The sequence below is a fragment of the Hyla sarda genome, chromosome 1, assembly GCF_029499605.1.
Source record: "Hyla sarda isolate aHylSar1 chromosome 1, aHylSar1.hap1, whole genome shotgun sequence".
NCBI classification, from domain to species: domain Eukaryota; kingdom Metazoa; phylum Chordata; class Amphibia; order Anura; family Hylidae; genus Hyla; species Hyla sarda.
The window spans coordinates 443,135,931-443,157,842 of NC_079189.1; the positions used below are offsets into that span (position 1 = coordinate 443,135,931).

A 21,912-nucleotide genomic window follows, 5' to 3' on the forward strand; every position below is an offset into this window, starting at 1 on the left:
CGGTCACTAAAATCGAAAAAAAAACTCCCCCAATAAAAACATTAATTGTCCCATTTTCCCTATTTCACCCCCAAAAAAGTGTAAAAAAAAAAAAATTTTAATAAAATGTTAATGATACCGTACAGTGAACGTCGTGAATGTTAAAAAAAAAAGAGGAAGAACAAAATAGCTGCTTTTTATAACATTTTATAACAAATTTTTTAAAAATGAATACAAAATGTATTATGTTTTATATAAGCAAATATGGTATCAATAAAAAGTACAGATCACGGTGCAAAAAATTAGCCCTCATACTGCCGATTATACGGAAAAATTAAAAAGTTATATGTCTTCAAAATAGGGGGATTTTAAACGTACTAATTTGGTTAAACAGTTTGCGATTTTTTTTAAGCGCAACAGTAATAGAAAAGTATGTTATCATGGGTATCATTTTAATCATATTGACCCAAAGAATAAAGAACACGTCATTTTTAACCGTAAATTGTACGGCGTGAAAATGAAACCATCCAAAATGTGCAAAATTGCGGTTTTCTTTGAATTTCCCCACACAAATAGTATTTTTTTTGGTTGTGCCATACATTTTATGGTAAAGTGAGTGATGACAACTGGTCGCACAAAAAACAAGCCCTCATACTAGTCTGCTGATGAAAATATAAAAGATGATTTTTTTTGAAGGCGAGGAGGAAAAAACTAAAAACATAAAAATAAAATTGTTTGAGTCCTTAAAGGGGTACTCCGCACCCCTAGACATCTTATCCCCCATCCAAAGGATAGGGGATAAGATGTCAGATCGTCGGGGTCCCGCTGCTGGGGGCCCCGGGATCTCAGCTGCTGCACCCACCTGTACGGCTTCCACCTCACACCCCATCCCCTCAATGCAAGTCTATGGGAGGGGGCGTGGCGAACCTCCCATAGACTTGCATTGAGGGGGCGGGGCGTGACGTCACACAGGGCGGAGTTGTGACGTCACGCTCGTCCGCCATTGTGGTCGGGCTCCGAAGCCTCCAGCGTTGCCGGTATGAGGTGGAAGCCGTACAGGTGGGTGCAGCAGCTGAGATCCCGGGGCCCCCAGCAGCAGGACCCCGACGATCTGACATCTTATCCCCTATCCTTTAGATAGGGGATAAGATGTCTAGGGGTGCGGAGTACCCCTTTAAGGCCCAAATGGGCTGAGTCCTTAAAGGAGTACTACAGGATAAGAAAACTTATCCGCGGGGTTTTTAAAATGAACATTGTGAGTAGCAGGGGGCCATATGTATATTTAAAGTGCTGTGGGGGGCAATATATATACCGCTGAGGGGGGCAGACATATAGCGCATTTATAATATGCCCCCTGCAGTGCATTAATAAAGATATGACCCCCGCTGTCGCATTTATAAATATATACCACCACCCCGCCGGCGCATTAATAAATATATACCCCCACAACGCATGTATAATGTGCCCCCCGCAGCGCATGTATAATATACCCTCCGCAGCGCATCTATATACATATGCCACCACAGCGCTATATGTGAAAAGCATTCTAGCAGCAGCATCGGCCGGCCCAATGCTGCTGATAGAATTACTTTTCATGCATAGTGCTGTGGCGGTATATGTATATAGATGCGCTGTGCGGGGCAGATAATACTATGTGTCTGCCCCCCAGCGCATCTATATACATATACCCCTGCAGCGCTATGACTGAAAAGTATATCTATTAGCAGCGCATAGTACCACCAGCCGGCTGCTGGCACTATTCGCTGCTAATAAAAATACTTTTCATTCATAGCGCTGCAGGGGTATATGTATATAGATGTGCTGGAGGGGCAGACATATAGCATTATCTGCCCCTCACAGCGCCTCTATATACATATTCCGCCACAGTGCTATGTATGAAAAGTATTTCTATAAGCAGCACTGGGCCGGCCGATGTAGCACATCTAACGCTGCGGTGGCATATTTATATAGATGCGCTACGCTGGGTATATTATACATGCGTTGCAGAGGGTATATTATACATGCGCTGCTGAGGGCACATTATACATGCGCTGCAGAGGGCACATTATACATGCGCTGCGGGGGGTATATATTTATAAATGCACCAGCAGGGGTCATATCTTTATTAATCCGCTGCAGGGGGCATATTATAAATGCGCTGGGGGGCTAGATATATAGGCTATATGTCTATATGTCTCCCCCCCCCCCCCCCGCAGCGCTATATATATATATATGGCCCCTGCTGTTACTCACAATGTTCATTTTAAAAACCCCGCTGAGAGCCCTGAATGGCTCCTCAGTACCGGCCATGCAGGGCTCCCCATGGGGGATTTAAAAATGAAAGTTAAAACTTATGAAAGTGATTCTGAGATCGTTTTTTCCTGACATATTGTACTTTACATTAGTGGTAAATTGTGATTGATATATTTAGCAGTTTTTGTAAAACAAAACAAAATTCGCAGTTTTTGTAAAACAAAACAAAATTAGGAAAAAAAAGAAAAATTTGCATTTTTCTAAATATGATATTTTCTACTCGTACGACAAATAGCCATCCCGCACCAAATTAATGATTAATTAATTCACATCTGCAATAGGTCTACTTTATGTTGCCATTATTTGATAAACATTATTTTACTTTTTTAGAATGTTAGAGGGTTTATAAGTTTAGTAGCAATTTTCCAGAAAATTGCTAAAATCAGATTTTTCAGGGACCAGTTCAGTTCTGAAGTGGAATTGAGGGGCCTATATATTAAATACTCCCATTGTGAAGTGACGCAGTGAATCGACGGAGGAGAGGGTGGAGGAGGAGACCTGCACCAGATCCCTGATATTGCTCAGTCTGTACTGACGGACCAATAGAAGCGATCGCCGTCCGGGGACCGCTGCAATTTGTCCCTGGCCAGCTTCAGGGAGGCTCGGCTATGCAGCACAGCCGAGCTCAATAGACTGTCACAGTGCCCGGAGGCTCATCAGGTACATGTACATGGTGTTGTGGGAAGTCATGCCTAATCACCACTTACATGTTCCTGATTTTGCAGAAAGGGGTTAAGCTGTTCAATTGTCCATGAAGGGGAATCTTGAAAAGCATAAGGAGTTTGTTTACACTTGAATGTTCTATATAACAAATTAACATACTGTAAAGGTTTAGAGGAATGTGGAATTCCTATCACCTGATGCCCGGGACATGAAGTTCCGGACCCCGGACAGGTGAATTTTTCCGGCCCTTAGCCCTGCTTCAGGCAAGCTGGGCCAGACCTGACAAGCACAGCGGCGCTCAGCAGTCTGTATGGAGCAGGCTCCTAACTCCTGCCTGCTACACACTCTGCAGCCTCCAGCTGATTTCAGTAGCTGGGGCTGCCGCTAATAGCCAGCATGCGGTGATCGCCGTGGCTGGCTATTAACCCTAAACTCGCCCCTGTCAAAGCTGACAGCGGCGTCTAAAGGGACATGTGAATGCTCCCTGGTGGGCTAGTGGGGTGGATCGCCCCCCCCCCCCCCCGCAGCATGATCGCAGGGGAGAGATCCACTATAGAGGTAACGGGAAGGCTTACCTCTGCTTCCCTGGTGTCTGTGGCTCTGTCATTGATAGAGACTGGCTGGACTAGGCTCTATCAATGGATCACAGAGCACACAGGTCAATGGAGTTCAATAGAACTCTATTGATCTGTATGAGGAATTTTATTATTATTGTGCAGAGTTTTGTTCGGCACACACTGCTGCTCCGACACTAGCTATGCGAGTAGTGTACCGTGGGAAAACACCACAGCTCTGTGAAGTGTGAGGTAGAGAAGGAGTGCATGGTAGAGTGAGGGGGGCATTTCTATATTTGTGCAAATTTTATCAAAGGACGTGCGCAACTTTTGTAAATTTTGAGCAAGAGTGTAAATGAGACAAGGGGTGTAAAGGGGTAGATCTGTGTCTACCCTACAATAGACACCTAATGATAAATGTCCCACAAGGTGTCTAATATGACAAACTGATTGTCCTACAGAATGTGTATGCAAGTTTCAGCTCTACAGTAATTTGTGACCTTATGTGTGTTATCAAAACAAACGTGATCTTATCAAGTTAAGTCTTTTCAGTCGGGCATATGCTGCAGACTGGTAGAATTACAAGAACGCTCCACAGATCACAGTACTGTCATACGAACTGACACTTATTACACATTCCAAATGTCACAGCCAAAGCACGGCAAATTGTTTCTAGATCATACCAAAGTCATATCATGCTAGCAATAAACGGATAAATCCTAACTCCTTGCGCTATGAAGATCTGATTACTAAAAATACAGCTGTACTCTTTGGGCTGCTGGAGCGTAACAGTATATCCTTTTATCCATTTAACTCTCAAAGTGTACTAAGGCTTGTGTCTCCAAAAAGCAAGCGAAAAGCTGTGAAGCATTAGGCCACTTTCACATGGCAATATATCAATCAGTATTTTGCATCAGTATCTGTAAGCCAAAACCAAACAGAAGAGAAAAAAAATTTCCTTTAGAGTTTTTATTTTTATTTTGTGTACTCCACTGCTATGGATCAAGATGCTGCTGTTTGAAAGTGGCTGAAGGGTAGGGTCACACGTTGCATAAATGCTATGGAGATTTCACAGTGGAAAAAACATAGCAATAATAAAAGAAACTGGACCTGACAATGAACTTCAGATAAAGATCCCCAGATATCCGGAGAAAGAAGGATCAGGTACCCAGCAGGTAAGTGATACAGGGGTATTATAATAGAAACAAGTTAAATTCTTACTACAAAAACACATGTACATACTCTAATCTCCTGCAATGTTGTAATTTTAGATACAGCTGAAATTATTTACAATAAAAAATACAACAAATGGCATCCACTGGCTGTTGTCTTGGGTCTGTGTGCCTGTTTTGTAGTGTCCTCATTTCCCTCTCTTTTCCTGCTCCCTCCTGTTCCTTCTCTTTTTGTTTCCTTGCTCCCTGATTTTCTCTTGGTTTTGCCTTTGGCATTTGCAATGTGTTATTTTATAATAGACCGCCTGACGAGTCATTTAGTACTCCCTGCCGGCCTTCACCATAACTTATTCCCATGCTCTGTTTTATTTACTTTCTTCTGCATAGGGATAGTTTTGTAGTAAGTTTATGCTTAAAATTTCAAAATAAACAAAAAATAAATAAATAAAAAAAATACAACAAATGGTTTGTTGCCATTGCCTTTGCAAATGACAACATTTAACTTACATATTCAACAGTGCTCAATAAATCTAATTGCCATATATTCTATTCACGTAAAAATTTTAAGTATGTCACAGAAAATCTGATCTTGATAAAAAAGGTAGTCTCTGAAGAGGTTTCACAATATACCTCTGAAGAAGTTTCACAATATACCAACACAAGGGTTTGGCATAAAAGCAATACTATCAACTACTGTAAATCTGGCAACAGACAGTCATCTCTTCCAACAGCTGTCTATATGTTGTGATTTATCAGATCAGAAGGGAAGAGTAGTGCAGTTGCCCCTACCAACTAATCAGATTGTGTCTTTCATTTTTTACAGGCCTCTTTAAAAAATGGAGAGAAAAAAAAAAACTGACTGGTCGCTATGGGTAACTGCACCACTCTTCCTCTACACTTTTTGATAAATCTCCCTCAATAAACTGTCAAACTTCTGAAAGAAAGCACAACAGCACAGAATTTAAACCGTTTGTAGCCCTAATAGCTTTTTTATTAAATCACACTGGCCTGTAATGAAAGTAATTCAGGTTAGCAAATAACAGAATTACATGTGGTTTAGCCAACATAACACATACATTCAAAAGAAATATAGACAAAATTGTATCTACTTACATTGTACACACCTGTCAAAAGTCACTGAAAGGGTACCCATCATCAACTAAACTGTCCCTAATCCCCCCACCCATCTGTCCCTGACACTCACTAATGCTATCCCTGCCTTTATTTCTACTTAAAAATGACTACAAATACCTTTTTCTGCCTCACTGAGGATGCATTCACACCACATTTATGCAATACAGTTCCCGTATCAGGTTTTTGATGAAAAACGGATTCCTTAAAACCTGACTAACTGTATCAAAACGTGTGTACAAATTTCAACCTGTATACAGTTAAAAACCATATACGGTTTGAAAAATGATGTCCGGTTGCATCCGTTTTGTAAGAACAAAACGTATACATTTTGAACGTTTCACTCCATTTTGAATAGTTTCACTTGTTTGATTGAAATTCCAAGAAAAAATAAACGTATGGTGAAAACCGAATGGAACCGTGCGCACATACGGTTCTGTACAGTTCCCATTGACTCCCATGTTTAAAAAAAAAAAAAAAAAAGGTATACGGTTTAAAACAGTTTTTCACCCGGACCAAAAAACGTGGTAGACTATGGTTTGGGTACGGGGAAAAAAAAACTGACAAAACCGTACAGGATGCAAAACGGACACAACCTGATTCATCATTTGGCATACGGTTTTCAATGGAGAGTCAATGCATATGGTTTTCAATACGGTTCCGTACGGTTTTCACATTGAAAACGTATACAGGAACTGTATTGCAAAAACGTGGTGTGAATGCACCCTTAGGCTGCTCGTTTCTTGCACTGTGTGCAGGGTGGAAGGGGGAGTGACTCGGCAGGCGCAACGTCATCTGTAGCCTGGCCTGGCTCACTTCTGCAGTATATTCATATATATGTGTTCAAGATCAAGGCCAAACAAGGTATTTACTATTAGCAGAGTAGCGCTCCACTTACTCGGAGCACGCTCTGCTGGAGTACGAGCACAGTGCTCGCTCCCGCATGTCTGACCGACAGGCGAGGAGCTGCGCTGATCTCGTACCTGTCCTGGCTGCAGTGCGATTTAGGACTCCTGCTGTGGGTCCGAAATGCTTGCGGCCAGGACTGGTAGGGAGACCCCTAGTGGTTAAGTTTTTAAAGTTAAAATACACATAAAAGGAGGCAAAAATTTTAATTAAAAGCAATTACAAAGTTGTTCATTAGGGATTTATCTTTAATATATAAAAATGTTTTTTTTATGAGGTACACTTGGAGGTATAGGTGCTGAGACCCTCAACGGAACACAAGGAGAAGCTGCTTTGAATCGTCCCTACTGCCACTTTCTGGGGGACTTAAATAATCATAGGTCTCTTGCAGTAAAAAGACACAATTTACGAGAGAATGGGGGAGATTTATAAAAACATGTGCAGAGGACAAAGAGGAAAAGTTAGCCAGTTGCCCATAGCAACCAGCTATATTGCTTCCTACATTTTTTTAGAGTTTTTTTTTTCTTTTAATTAAAGAAGCAATCTGATTAGTTGCTATGGGCAACTGGTTAACTTTTCCTCTGCACAGGGTTTGATAAATCTCCCCAATGTGTTTATCATGCTCTGTTTTACTCCAGTACTTGAAACTTGGTGTAGATGGAAACCCATGTAAAAAAAAAGTTAAATCTTTGCACATGCAATCATTTTCCCTCAAAGGGAATATACTTGAATGTTAAATTATCCACTATTACTGTGTAACCATTACATATCTCATATTTATAGGTCACCAATATGGATGGTTTAGGCATATCATTTTGATACACTGCTCAAAAAAAATAAAGGGAACACTTAAACAACACAACGTAACTCCAAGTCAATCACATTTCTGTGAAATCACACTGTCCAATCAGGAAGCAACACTGTGTCAATCAATTTCCAATGCTGTTGTGCAAATGGAACAGACAACAGGTGGAAATTATAGGCAATTGGCAACACCCCCCCCCCCCCCCAAATAAAGAAATGGTTCTGCAGGTGGTGACCACAGACCACTTCTCAGTTCCTATGCTTCCTGGCTGATGTTTTGGTCACTTTTGAATGCTGGTGGTGCTTTCACTCTAGTGGTATCATGTGACGGAGTCTACAACCCACACAAGTGGCTCAGGTAGTGCTACCTATCCACCATGGCACATCAATGCGAGCTGTGGCAAGACGGTTTGCTGTGTCTGTCAGCGTAGTGTCCATTGCATGGAGGCGCTACCAGGAGACAGGCCAGTACATCAGGAGATGTGTAGGAGGCCATAGGAGGGCAACAACCCAGCAGCAGGACCGCTACCTCCGCCTTTGTACAAGGAGGTGCACTGCCAGAGCGCTGCAAAATGACCTCCAGCAGGCCACAAATGTGCATGTGTCCACTCAAACTGTCAGAAACAGACTCCATGAGGGTGGTATGAGGGCCCGACATCCATAGGTGGGGGTTGTGCTTACAGCCCAACACTGTGCAGGACGTTTGGTATTTGCCAGAGAACACCAAGATTGGCAAATTCACCACTGGCGCCCTGTGATCTTCACAGATCAAAGCAGGTTCACACTGAGCACATGTGACAGACGTGACAGAGCCTGGAGAAGCCTTGGAGAACATTCTGCTGCCTGCAACATCCTCCAGCTTCACCGGTTTGGCGGTGGGTCAGTAATGGTGTGGTGCAGCATTTCTTTGGGGGGCCGCACAGCCCTCCATGTGCTTGCCAGAGGTAGCCTGACTGCCATTAGGTACCGATATGAGATCCTTAGACCCCCCTGTGAGACCATATGCTGGTGCGGTTGGACCTGGGTTCCTCCTAATGCAAGACAATGCTAGAACTCATGTAGAATGAGCGTGTCAGCAGTTCCTGCAAGAGGAAGGCATTGGTGATATGGACTGGCCCGCCCGTTCCCCAGACCCGAATCCGATTGAGCACATCTGGGACATCATGTCTAGGCTCCATCCACCAACACCACGTTGCACCACAGACTGTCCAGGAGTCGCCACCTCATCAGGAGCATGCCCAGGCATTGTAGGGAGGTCATACGGGCACGTGGAGGCCACACACACTACTGAGCCTCATTTTGACTTGTTTTAAGAACATTACATCAATGTTGGATCAGCCTGTAGTGTGGTTTTCCACTTAGGGATTTTCATAGGGGTTTACCTGGATGCAAGCGTTACACTTGCCTCCTCCACCAAAAATACTGTACGTCAGTTTTCCCCAAACAGGGTGCCTCCAACTGTTGTAAAACTCCCAACATGGCTGGACAGCCAATGGCTGTCCGGCAATACTAAGAGTTGTTATTTTGCAACAGCTGGAGGCTCCATTTTGGAAAAGCTGACGCTAATTTTTATTGGGGGGGGGGGGGGATACATTGTAAGGGTGTAGTGTATATGTAGTGTTTTACTCTTTATTTAGGGTTAGTGTAGTGTTTTTTAGGATACATTCACACGGGTGGGGGTTCACAGCGAGTTTCCCGCTGCAGCGAAAAATTTGCTGCATCTCAAACTTGAAGCGGGTAACTTGCTGTAAAGCCCATGTGAATTTACCCTGTACATTCATGTGGGGGGGCCTCCAGCTGTTGCAAAACTACAACTCCTAGCATTCCTGGTCTGTCAGTGCATGCTGGGAGCTATAGTTTTGCAACAGCTGGATGCACAGGGGTTGGGAAACACAGAGTTAGGAAACAGACAATGTTTCCCAACCAGTGTGCCTCCAGTTGTTGCAATACTACAACTCCCAGCATGCCCAGACAGTCGAAGGGCATGTTGGGAGTTGTAGTTATGCAACAACAGGGGGAGAACGGATTGGAGACCACTGTGTAGTGGTCTCCAAACTGTAGCCCTCCAGATGTTGCAAAACTTCAACTCCAAGCATGCCCAGACTGCCCAGGCATGCTGGGAGTTGTAGTTCGGCAACATCTGAAGGGCCAGATGTTGCCGTACTACAACTTCCAGCATGCCTGGACAGTCTCGGCATGCTTTGAATTGGCATCTGGAGCGCTACAGTTTGGACACCACTGTATAGTGGTCTCCAAACAGTGCCCTTCCAGGGCCAGATGTTACAGAATTACAACTCCCAGCATGCCTGGAATGTGGGCCTGCAGAGAGTTATAGTTTTGCAAAACTACAACTCTCAGCAGGCCCACAGTCCAGGCATGCTGAGAGTTGTAGTTCTGCGAGTTGTAGTTTTGAAACTGGTAGATACAGCAGTGAAGATCACTTTACGACGATCTTTACAGCTGCATCTGACACCGCTGCCGCAACTTGCCTGCCGCCTCCTGTCAGCCGCCGGTCCTGGTCCCTAGTCCCCGCGCCGTGATCGAAGGTTAACTGCCGCTGGTCTCCGCCATACCATCGCCGACATCTTTCCCCAGCTTTGCCCCGACATACGGGGGGGGGGGGGGGGTCAGAGCGGGGGAAATGAACTTTCACCCCTGCCCTGTGATTCGCCGGTCAGTACTGACCAGCCAATCGCAGGGGATAGGAGGAGGTGGCACCCCTGCCACCTCACTCCTATCCTTCAGGATGATTGGGGCTGTCTCTGACAGATCATCCCTATTTTCCAAGCTACGGGGTCATCAGAGACCTGATAAGCCCGGAATTGTCGCAAATCGCCGATCTGAATTGATCTGGGGGGGGGGGGTCTCAGGCATTTGCACGGGATGCCTGCTGAATGATTTCAGCAGGCATCCCAGTCCGATCCCAGTCCAGCTAGTGGCGGGGATCGAAATTCCCATGGGCGTACAGGTACGCCCTTGGTCCTTAACACATTTTCATTTTTTCCTCATCACCTTCTAAAAATCATAACGCTTTCAATTTTGCACAAAAAAATTCTATATGATGCCTTATTTTTTGCAGTGACAGTCATTTTACCAAAAAATCTACGGCGAAACGGAAAAAAATTCATTGTGCGACAAAATTTAAGAAAAAATGCCATTTTATAATTTTGTAAAAATGACACCTTATCTATATTCTGTAGGTCCATATGGTTAAAATGATACCCTACTTATATAGGTTTGATTTTGTCGTACTTCTGAAAAAAATCATAACTACATAACTACTGCGCCGTGTTCTGACATTTTTATCGGTACCAATTCGGCATTGATCGGACTTTTTGTTCGCTTTTTATTCATTTTTTATTATATAAAAAGTGTCCAAAAGTATACGCCATTCACCATGCGGTTTAGTTAACTATATATTTTTATAGTTCGGACATTTACGCACGCAGCGATACCACATATGTTTATATTTTTATTTACACAGTTTTGTTTTTTTTATGGGAAAAGGCAGGTGACTCAAACTTTTATTAGGGAAGGGGTTAAAGGGGTACTCCGCCCCTAGACATCTTATCCCCTATCCAAAGGATTAGGGGTAAGATGTCAGATCGCCGGGGTCCCGCTGCTGGGGACCCCAGGGATCGCTGCTGCAGCACCCCGCTATCATTACTCCGCAGAGCGAGATCGCTCTGCACGTAATGACGGGCAATACAGGGGCCGGAGCATAGTTACGTCACGGCTCCGCCCCTCGTGGAGTCACGGCCCGCCCCCGTCAATACAAGTCTATGGGAGGGGGCGTGGCGGGTCGTCACGCCCCTGCCATAGACTTGCATTAAGGGGACGGGCCGTAATGTCATGAGGGGCGGAGCCATGACATCACGCTGCTCCGGCCCCTGTATTGCCCGTCATTACGCACAGAGCGAACTCGCTCTGTGTAGTAATGATAGCGGGGTGCCGCAGTGGTGATCCCCGGGGTCCCCAGCAGCGGGACTGCAGCGATCTAACATCTTATCCCCTATCTTTATTAACTTTTTTTTTGCAGTGTTGTAGCTCCCATAGGGGGCTATAACACTGCATACACTGATCTTTTACCCTGATCCCTGCAAAGCCATAGCTTTGCATGGATCAGCGTTCTAGGGGCTCAATTGCTCAAGCCTGTAGCTCAGGATTGGAGCAATCAAACGCCGATCGGACGAGACAGAGACAGGTTAAGGGACCTCCCCTCGCGTCCTGGCTGATCGGGACATAGCGATTTTATCGCAATAGTCCCGATCAGCCCGAGTGAGCTGCCAGAAAGCTTTTACTTTCGTTTTGGACTGTGTCGCGCGCTATTAGCCCGCGGTCCCGGCTATCAATAGCAGCCAGGACCGACACAGCGTGACCCCGTTTTAAACACCGGGACCGGGCACAGGGCGTACAGGTAAACCCTGCATCCTTAAGAGGTTAAGTAAAAGGGGGCAAGGACATACCCATACACCCCTGGTCCCCAACAGGTTAATGCCTAAATGCTAGTTCCTTTGGTTAGTTTTTACAGTAACAGTTTACTTTAGCGATCACCACAGCTGGCTATTAACTCTTTAGATATCCACTGTCAAAGCTGACAGCAGTGTCTAAAGGGACCTAAAACCATCCCTGTTGGTCTAGTGGGGTGAATCACCAACCCTCTCCCCCACACCCTACATGATTGCGCTGAAGTGATAATTCTACTGTAGAGGAAGCCAGAGGGCTTACTTAACCTCCTGTTCTGGCTGCGGCTTTGTAATTCATAGAGCCTGCCCGAAGCTCTAAAATGGGGTGCAGAGCAATAGAACTGCATTGATCTGTATGAGGAATCTAATGATTCCTCTTAAAAGTCCCCAATAAAGTGTAAAAAATAAATAAATAAAAAAAAAACAAGCTTAATAAAAGGTTTAAAAAAACACATTATCCCCTTTCATACTTAAAGGGGTACTCCACTGGAAAACTTTTTTTTTTATCAACTGGTGTCAGAAAGTTAAAACAGATTTGTAAATTTCTTCTATAAAAAATCTTAATCCTTCCAGTACTTATCAGCTGCTATATGCTCCACAGGAAGTTAGTTATTTTCTTTTTGAATTTCCTTTCTGTCTGACCACAGTGCTCTCTGCTGACACCTCTGTCCATTTTAGGAACTGTCCAGAGCAGGATAGGTTTGCTGTGGGGATTTGCTCTAACACTGGACAGTTCCTAAAATGGACAGAGGTGTCAGCAGAGAGCACTGTGGTCAGACTGAAAGAAAAGAAGAACTTCCTCTGGAACATACAGAGGCTGATAAGTGATTAAGATTTTTCAATAGAAACAATTAACAAATCTGCTAAACTTTCTGGCACCAGTTGATTTAAAAAAAAAAATGTTTGTTTTCAGCTGAGTACCACTTTAACCCCTTAACAACATAGGACTTAAATGTACATCCTGGTGACCTGGTACCTAACACACCAGGACATACATTTACATCCTGTACGTGACTGCGAGCATCGGAGTGGTGCTCGTGTCATGTGCAGCAGGTCTTTGCTTCTATCAGCAGCCAGGGACCCGCCGGTAATGGCGCACATCAGCGATCGCGCTGATATGTGCCAATAACCCCTCAGATGCCGTAATCAATACAGATCACGGCATCTGTGGCAGTGCGGTCACTAAAACGGAAGATGGAATCATGCGCAGCGCTACCGCTGGAATTCAATCATCCATGATGGCGGACAGAGATCCCCTTACCTGCCGCCGTAAGTCTCCAGGGGTATTCCGCTCTGGTCTGAGATCAAGCAGACCAGAGCAGAAGATCGCCAATAACATTGATCAGTGCTATGCCCTATGGATAGCACTGAACAGTATTAGCAATCACGAGATTGCTATAAATAGTCCCCTATGGGGACTATTAAAGTGTAAAAAAAAAAAAAGTTAATAAAAAGTATTTTATTCCCAGAAAGTGTAAAAAGAAAATTAGAATTACGCCATTTTTCCATATAAAAATATGTTAACATAATAAAAATTTGGTATCGTTGGTTTTGGAGTATATTTTATGGAAAAATGAAAGGCATCATTACAAAGTACAATTTGTCACACAAAAAAACAAGTCCTTCTATGGGTATGTAGATGAAAAAAATTGAGTTATGGCTATTAAAGAGGAAGAAAGGGGGTTGAGTTGGTTGTGATTAGACACAACAAAGTACAATAAAACTCTAAACAAGGTGTGTTTAATAGCTTGAGTTGGACTAGAGAAGTTATTTTCCCAGCTAACTGGAGATCACTATCCTAGAATTGGTAGCAGTAATGTTCTGAATTACCCAATGTGGAATTTACAACACATACTCGGCATGGTCCTATTCCCAAAGCGTAAATAAGACAATATAGTTTTATGACAGGAACACACTATTGACCATATCAGGTAAACAAAGCCTGCTGTTAAAAGTAGAACAGAGTGATATTTAACCAGGCCAGGCTGTTTTAAGTAGCTAAAAACTAAATAATAAATTGGTCAATAACAACTTACAGTATATAACAACAGACAAGCCAGGGCCCTCCTAGCAGCTGTGATTGCAGAAACCTAAAGTAAAAGAGAATTTATGATTGGGAAGGGGTATCATAAGTCTTACACATTTTAGCACCGATAACACTGATCAACAACACTATGGCATGGCATTGTTCAGTGATCTGTCTGTGGCTACGATATTAGAATGAAAAATGCTGTGTGTGAAATCCCCCTAACAGCTGCATCATTATGAGCTTAAGAGAACAGGTCTTCCTTCCCTCTACATGGCATCAGATTCCTAAGCTTACAAACAACCCTTATAAGATTTGTTGCCAATACAAATGGAGGCCATGTCAATTTAAAAATTTCCACAGCAAGGACAATCAGGTGTTTCTTTACAGAAATCTTAAGGATTCCTTACTCAGACTTTTATATGATTACGTTATTGGGTGTATGTTAGCACATAAGTCTCATAAATCAAGAAATTTCACCCCTACTTGTCCATACTGGCTCCATGAAAGCCACAGACAAGAATATTGTGTGACAAACTGTATTATAGACCCTGAATAACAAGCTACTGCAATAAAATATTTGTATGGAGGAAATGTGATTGTATGTGGGAGAGGATATTTAGCATGAGAATACAGAGCTTCACTATTTCAGAACAATTATCACTCTGTTTTATCACCCATATAACAGAGTATGTTCCATATTTTTTTGCAGTGCTAACCTGCTAGTAAATCACAAAGGAATTTTAATGTGCGTTCTAAAATGTCTTTTTATGGTTAAATAAAACGTTATCATTTGTGTTAGCAATATCGTGGCTCTACAGTAAGGAAGTAAAGAAATATGTTCTTAAGTGAATTGTTAAAGTTTTTTTTTTTTTCTTGCATTTATGGAGATTTTAGTAAGTAGTCATATCCTATAAAGTTTAACTCACTTAAAGCCCATATGGATGACCTCAGTAGGGGTCTCTTTTATTCAGCGGTCTCTATGGTTTTAACACAGGCCATACATATATGGTTGTCCAAATATCCACTTATAAATGAATGCTTGGCAAGCATGAATGTTTATTGGACGGCAGGTGAAAGGCTGGCAAGAAGGATATGCAAAGAATGTTTTTCTATTCTTGATTTTCTAGATATCTACACAAGAGAGACAGGTAGGAGGACATTATACACAAGGGGCAGCATCTTACGAATGTGTAAGGCAAACTCTGGAAATACTGGGCCTAGTATTTAACCCCTTCCCGCAGAATGACTTATATAAACATCATGTTATGCTGTTAGTTCGCACATCATGATGTTTACCGTATATAAGTAATTAATTCAGTTAACCTGGTGATGCGCGGCATCGCACGGGTTACTGGCAGAAGTCCCGCTGTTACCAGTGGGGGACAACTACTGCAAGCCCCTCAGGACCATCTGTGGATGGTCATGGTCAGCGATCACTGTGAGTGACTGGTCCCTGTGAACCAATCACAGTGTCTCAGCTGACAGGGGGTGGTGGTAAAATTTATTCCCCCCGCTCTGCCTGCCCCTAGGAGTCTGGCAGAGCGGGGGAAGAGGATCCCGAGAGCTGCACATTCCTGGCACGGTGCGGCAGTGGGGCCTGGGGACCGGTGGCAGGCACAAGTGTAGGAGGCAGCAACAGCAGGCAAGTGAAGGAGGCAGCGGCGGCATCAGAGGCAACAGTGAAGATCGCTGTTAAGTGATCTGAACTTTGCTGCTTCTAGGAGTTTCAAAACTACAACTCTCAGCATGCCCAGACAGCCTTTGGCTGTCCGGGCATGCTGGGAGCTGAAGTTTTGCAACATCTGGAGGGTCACAGTTTGGAGACCACTGTGCAGTGGTCTCCAATCTGTTTTCTTCCAGAGGTTGCAAAACTACAACTCTCAGCATGCCCAGACAGTCCATGCATGCTGGGAGTAGTAGTTCTGTAACATCTGGCACTTCAGAAGTTGCCAAACTACAAATCCCAGCATGCCACAGCAGTCTGGGCATGCTTGGAGTTGAAGTTTTGCAACATCTGGAGGGCTACAGTTTGGACACCACTACAAAGTGGTCTCTAAACTGTTCTCCTCCAGTTGTTGCAAAACTACAACTCCCAGCATGCCTTTCTGGGCTGTCTGGGCATGCTGGGAGTTGTAGTTTTGCAACAACTGGAGGCACACTCGTTGGGAAACATTGTCTGTTTTCTAACTCAAGTGTTTCCCAACTCGTGTGCCTTCAGCTGTTGAAAAACTATAACTCCCAGCATGCACTGACAGACCATGCATGCTGGGAGTTGTAGTTTTGTAACTGCTGGAGGCACATGGGTTAGGAAACACAGAGTTAAGTTACAAACTCTGTGTTTTGCAACCAGTGTGCCTCCAGCTATTACATAACTACAACCCCCAGCATGCACGGACAAGGTACATTCACATGGGTGGGGGTTTACAATGAGTTTCTCGCTGCAAGTTTGAGATGCAGCTAATTTTTTGTACCCTAAAAACACTACACTACAGTACAGTACACAAAATAAAAAGTAAAACACTACATATACACATACCCCCCCCAAACCCCCCCCCCCCCCCCCAAATAAAAAAGAAAAACATCAGGTACGGCACGGTTTCCAAAACGGAGCCTCCAGCTGTTGCAAAACAACAACTCTCAATGGCTGTCCGGCAATACTGTATGCCCAGGCATGCTGGGAGTTTTGCAACAGCTGGAGGCACCCTGCTTGGGAATCCCTGGCGTAGAATACCCCTATTTCCACCCCTATTCAAAGCCCTAATTTAGGCCTCAAATACGCATGGCGCTCTCTCATTTCGGAGCCCTGTCGTATTTCAAGGCAACAGTTTAAGGTCATATATGGGATATTTCCGTACTCGGGAGAAATTGCCAAACAAATTTTGGGGGTCTTTTCACCCTTTAACCCTTATGAAAAGGTAAACTTGGGGCCTACTCCAGCATATTATTGTAAAAAAAAAAAAAAAAACATTTTTTACACTAACTTGCTGGTGTTTCCTCATACTTTTTATTTTCACAAAAGGTAAAAGGAAAAATAAGCCCCCAAAATTTGTAACGCAATTTCTCCTGTGGATGTAAAATGCGCTGCGGGCGCACAACAAGGTTCAGGAGTGAGAGCACCTGCACATTTGAGGTGATTTGCACAGGGATGGCTGATCGTTACAGAAGTTCTGACAAGCGCAAAAAAAAAAAAACACCCACATGTGAACCCATTTTGTAAACTACATCCCTCAAGGAATGTAACGAGGGGTATAGTGAGCCTTAATTACCCACAGGGGTTTGAAGAATTTTTGTTGAAAATGAAAAATCTTTATTTTTTTTCACTAAAATGCTTATTCATTTTCACAAGGGATAATAGAAAAAAGCCCCCCCAAATTTGTAAAACCACTTCTTCTGCGTATATAAATACCCCATATGTGGATGTAAAGTGCTCTGCTGGCGCACTACAGGGCTCAGAAGTGAAGGAGCGCCATTGGGCTTTTTGAGAGAGAATTTGGCTGGAATTTAAGGCCATGTGCGTTTACAAAGCCCCCATGGTGCCAGAACAGTGAACCCCCCCCGTGACCCCATTTTGGAACTACAACCCTCACAGAATGTAATAAGGGGTGCAGTGAGCATTTACATCCCACAGGTGACAGATTTTTGGAACAGTGGTCCGTGAAAATGAATTGCATTATATTGCATTGAAATGCATTGAGGGGGTGGAGCGTGACATCACACAGGGGCGGAGCCGTGACATCACAATACTCCGGCCCCGTGATCGGCAGTCATCAGACCCGGAGCGAACATGCTCCGGGGGCTGATGGTAACTGGGTGCTGCGTGAAAGATCACAGGGGTCCCCAGCGGCAGGACCACCGTGATCAGGCATCTTATCCCCTATCCTTTACCCCTTTTAAGGCTCACTGTACACCTTGTTATGTGCCTTGAGGGGTGTAGTTTCCAAAATAGTATGTAGTGTGTTTTATTTATTTATTTATTTATTATTTGCTGTTATGGCACTACAGGAGCTTCCTAAAACCATTTCAGCAAAATTTTCTATCAAAAAGCCAAATGTGGCTCCTTCTCTTCTGAGAATTGTAATGTGCAAGCAGAGCACTTGACGTCCAAATATGGGGTTACAAATTTTGGGAGGCATTTTCTCCTATTACCTCTTGTAAAAATGGTAAAAAAAAATTGGGGGGAAAAACAGCATTTTAGTGAAAAAACTTTTTTCCCCATTTACACATCCGAATTTAACGAAAAGTCGTCAAACACCTGTGGGGTGATAAGGCTCACTGTACCCCTTCTTACGCCTTGAGAGGTGTAGTTTCCAAAATAGTATGCCATGTTTTTTTTTTTTTTTTTGCTGCTATGGAACCATAAGGACTTCCTACATGCGACATGCCCCCCAAAAACCATTTCAGCAAAATTCACTCTCCATAATCCCATTGACGCTCCTTCCCTTCTGAGCCCTCTAGTGCACCCACAGAACACTTTACGTTCACATATGAGGTATTTCCTTACTCGAGAGAAATTGGGTTACACATTTTGGGGGGCATTTTCTCCATTTACGCCTTGTAAAAATTCAAAAACTGGGCCTACAAGAACATTTAAAAAATTTAGATTTTGAATTTTCTCCTTCACCTTACTGCTAATCCTAATTTCTAATATGGTATTCTAATATGAAGACACCTCAAATCTACTTCAAAACTGAACTGGTCCCTGAAAAATTCACATTTTGTACAATATATTGAACATATTGTATACGTGAATCAATATATAATTTATTTGGTATGTCTATTTTCCTCACAAGCAGAGAGATTCCAAGTTAGAAATTTTGGAATTTTTCACCAAGAAATGACGAAAATTTACCACTATGATACAGTAGAATATGTCAGGAAAAAACTATCTCGGAATCAAATTCATAAGTAAAAGCATCCCAGAGTTATTAATGCTTAAAGTGACAGTGGTCAGATGTGCAAAAAATGCTCTGGTCCTTAAGGCCAAAATTACCTAGGTCCTTAACCTCTTCAGGACATAGGGTGTATGGATACGCCCTGCATTCCGAGTCCTTAAGGACCGAGGCCGTATCCATACGCCCGTGGGAATTCCAGTCCCCACCGCTAGCCGGTTGGGCACCGGAGCTGGATGAAATCGTTCAGCAGGCATTCCGGCATATCGCCCAGGGGGGTCATTATGCCTCCCCAATTCAATCCGGGCCTCCGGGTCAATCGGGTCTCCAGTGACGGCCCTGACGGCCCCGAACAGCCATAGCCTGCAGGGGGTGAGGTGGCACTGGTGCCACCTCACGATCGCCCTGATTCGTCGGCCGGATTACCGGCTGACCAATCAGGGCGCCTGCTGCGGATGTCACTCCCGCATCCCGCTCCGCCCCTCTTCCGGAGGATGTGAGCGGGTGCGGGACGTGCACCCCGGGTGCTGGGGACCCCGATCCCCGGCGTCAATGTTGGGATCGGGGCCCCAGGAGCGGCGGCGACGACGAGGGACTGACCTATGTGCCGGCAGCAGCAGGAGGTGAGTGACAGCCTCCTGCTGTAGCTTAGCAACAGCTCCCAGCATGCAAAAAGGGCATGCTGGGAGCTGTAGTTCTGCAACAGCAGGAGGCAGACCACCACAACTCCCAGCATTCCCTTATGGGCATGCTGGGACTTATGGTTTTGCAACAGCTGGAGGCACATTTTTTCTATGGAAAAGTGTACCTTCAGCTGTTGTATAACTACAACTCCCAGCTTGCACAAACAGCTAAAGTGCATGCTGGGAGTTGTAGTGGTGCATCTGCTGGTTTCATAATTACAACTCCCAGCATGCCCGTTGGCTGTCGGTGACTGCTGAGAGTTGTAGTTTTGCAACATCTGAAGGCACACTGGTTGTGAAACTCAGAGTTTTTTTTTTACCTAACTCGATGTTTCACGACCGGTGTGCCTCCAGCTGTTGAAAACTCCAACTCTCAGCAGTCAATGTACACCATGCACCGTACATGCTGGGAGTTGTAGTTATGCAACAGCTGGAGGCACACTGGTTGTGAAACACTAAGTTAGGTCACAAACTCAGTGATACATAACCAGTGTGCCTACAGCTGTTGCAAAACTAAAACTCTCAGCATGTACAGTCTGTCAGCGCATGCTGGGAGTTGTAGTTTTGCAACAGCTGGATGTACCCCCCCAATGTGAATGTACAGGGTACACTCACATGGGCGGAGGTTTACAGCAAGTATCTGGCTGCAAGTTTGAGCTGCGGCAAATTTTCTGCCGCAGCTCAAACTGCCAGCGAGAAACTACTGTGAACCCCCGCCCGTGCGACTGTACCCTAAAAACACTACACTAACAAAAAATAAAATAAAAAGTAAAAAACACTACATATACACATACCCCATACACAGCCCCCTCCCCTATAAAAATTAAAGCGTCTGGTACGCCACTGTTTCCAAAACGGAGCCTCCAGCTGTTGCAAAACAAAAACTCCCAGTATTGTCGGACAGCCGTTGACTGTCCAGGCATGCTGGGAGTTTTGCAATAGCTGGAGGCACCCTGTTTGGGAATCACTGGCGTAGAATTCCCCTATGTCCACCCCTATGCAAGTCCCTAATTTAGGCCTCAAATGCACATGGCGCTCTCACTTTGGAGCCCTGTCATATTTCAAGGCAACAGTTTAGGGTCACATATGGGGTATCGCCGTACTCGGGAGAAATTGTGTTACAAATTTTGGGGGGTATTTTCTGCTTTTACCCTTTTTAAAAATGTAAAATTTTTGGGAAAACAAGCATTTTAGGTAAAAAAAAAATAATTTTTTTTTTACATATGCAAAAGTCGTGAAACACCTGTGGGGTATAAAGGTTCAATTAACCCCTTGTTACGTTCCCCGAGGGGTCTAGTTTCCAAAATGGTATGCCATGTGTTTTTTTATTTGCTGTTCTGGCATCATAAGGGCTTCCTAAATGCAACATGCCCCCCAAAAACCATTTCAGAAAAACGTACTCTCCAAAATCCCCTTGTCGCTCCTTCCCTTCTGAGCCCTCTACTGCGCCCGCCGAACACTTTACATAGACATATGAAGTATGTGCTTACTCGAGAGAAATTGGGCTACAAATACAAATTTTCTCCTTTTACCTCTTGTAAAAATTCAAAAATTGGGTCTACAAGAACATGTGAGTGTAAAAAATGAAGATTGTGAATTTTCTCCTTCACTTTGCTGCTATTCCTGTGAAACACCTAAAGGGTTAAAATGCTGACTGAATGTCATTTTGAATACTTTGGGGGGTGTAGTTTTTATAATGGGGTCATTTATGAGGTATTTCTAATATGAAGACCCTTCAAATCTACTTCAAACCTGAACTGGTCCCTGAAAAATATCGAGTTTGAAAATTTTGTGAAAAATTGGAAAATTGCTGCTGAACTTTGAAGCCCTCTGGTGTCTTCCAAAAGTAAAAACTCATCAATTTTATGATGCAAACATAAAGTAGACATATTGTATATGTGAACCAAAAATTTTTTTTTTCGTAATATCCATTTTCCTTACAAGCAGAAAGCTTCAAAGTTAGAAAAATGCTAAATTTTCACATTTTTCATCAAATTTACGGATTTTTCACCAAGAAAGGATGCAAGTATCGACAAAAATTTACCACTATGTTAAAGTAGAATATGTCACGAAAAAGCAATCTCGGAATCAGAATGATAACTAAAAGCATTCCAGAGTTATTAATGTTTAAAGTGACAGTGGTCAGATGTGCAAAAATAGCTCCGGTCCTTAAGGCCAAAATGGGCTTGGTCCTGAAGGGGTTAAGGGGTTAAAACAGGTAGAGACAAAACAGTGGGGAAGATACTCATAGCATTTAATTGGTGACTAGATGGTATATTTAACTCTTTGCCTTTCACTGCTGACTGGTAAAGATGATTTGCAG

The 21,912-nt window shown here is 43.7% G+C and overlaps 1 protein-coding gene across 16 annotated transcripts in view; it reads right to left on the bottom strand.

Moving 5' to 3' along the window:
* Nucleotides 1-21,912, bottom strand: part of FBRSL1 (fibrosin like 1) — a 675,174-nt gene that overhangs the window by 596,823 nt on the left and 56,439 nt on the right. For 2 of the 16 annotated variants that reach the window (XM_056532958.1, XM_056532942.1), the window contains exon 2: nt 14,025-14,078. The exons of the other annotated variants lie outside the window; for them this stretch is intronic. The gene's annotated coding sequence lies outside the window, so the exon portion shown is untranslated. The remainder of the gene's footprint in view (nt 1-14,024; nt 14,079-21,912) is intronic. 16 annotated transcript variants of the gene reach the window in all.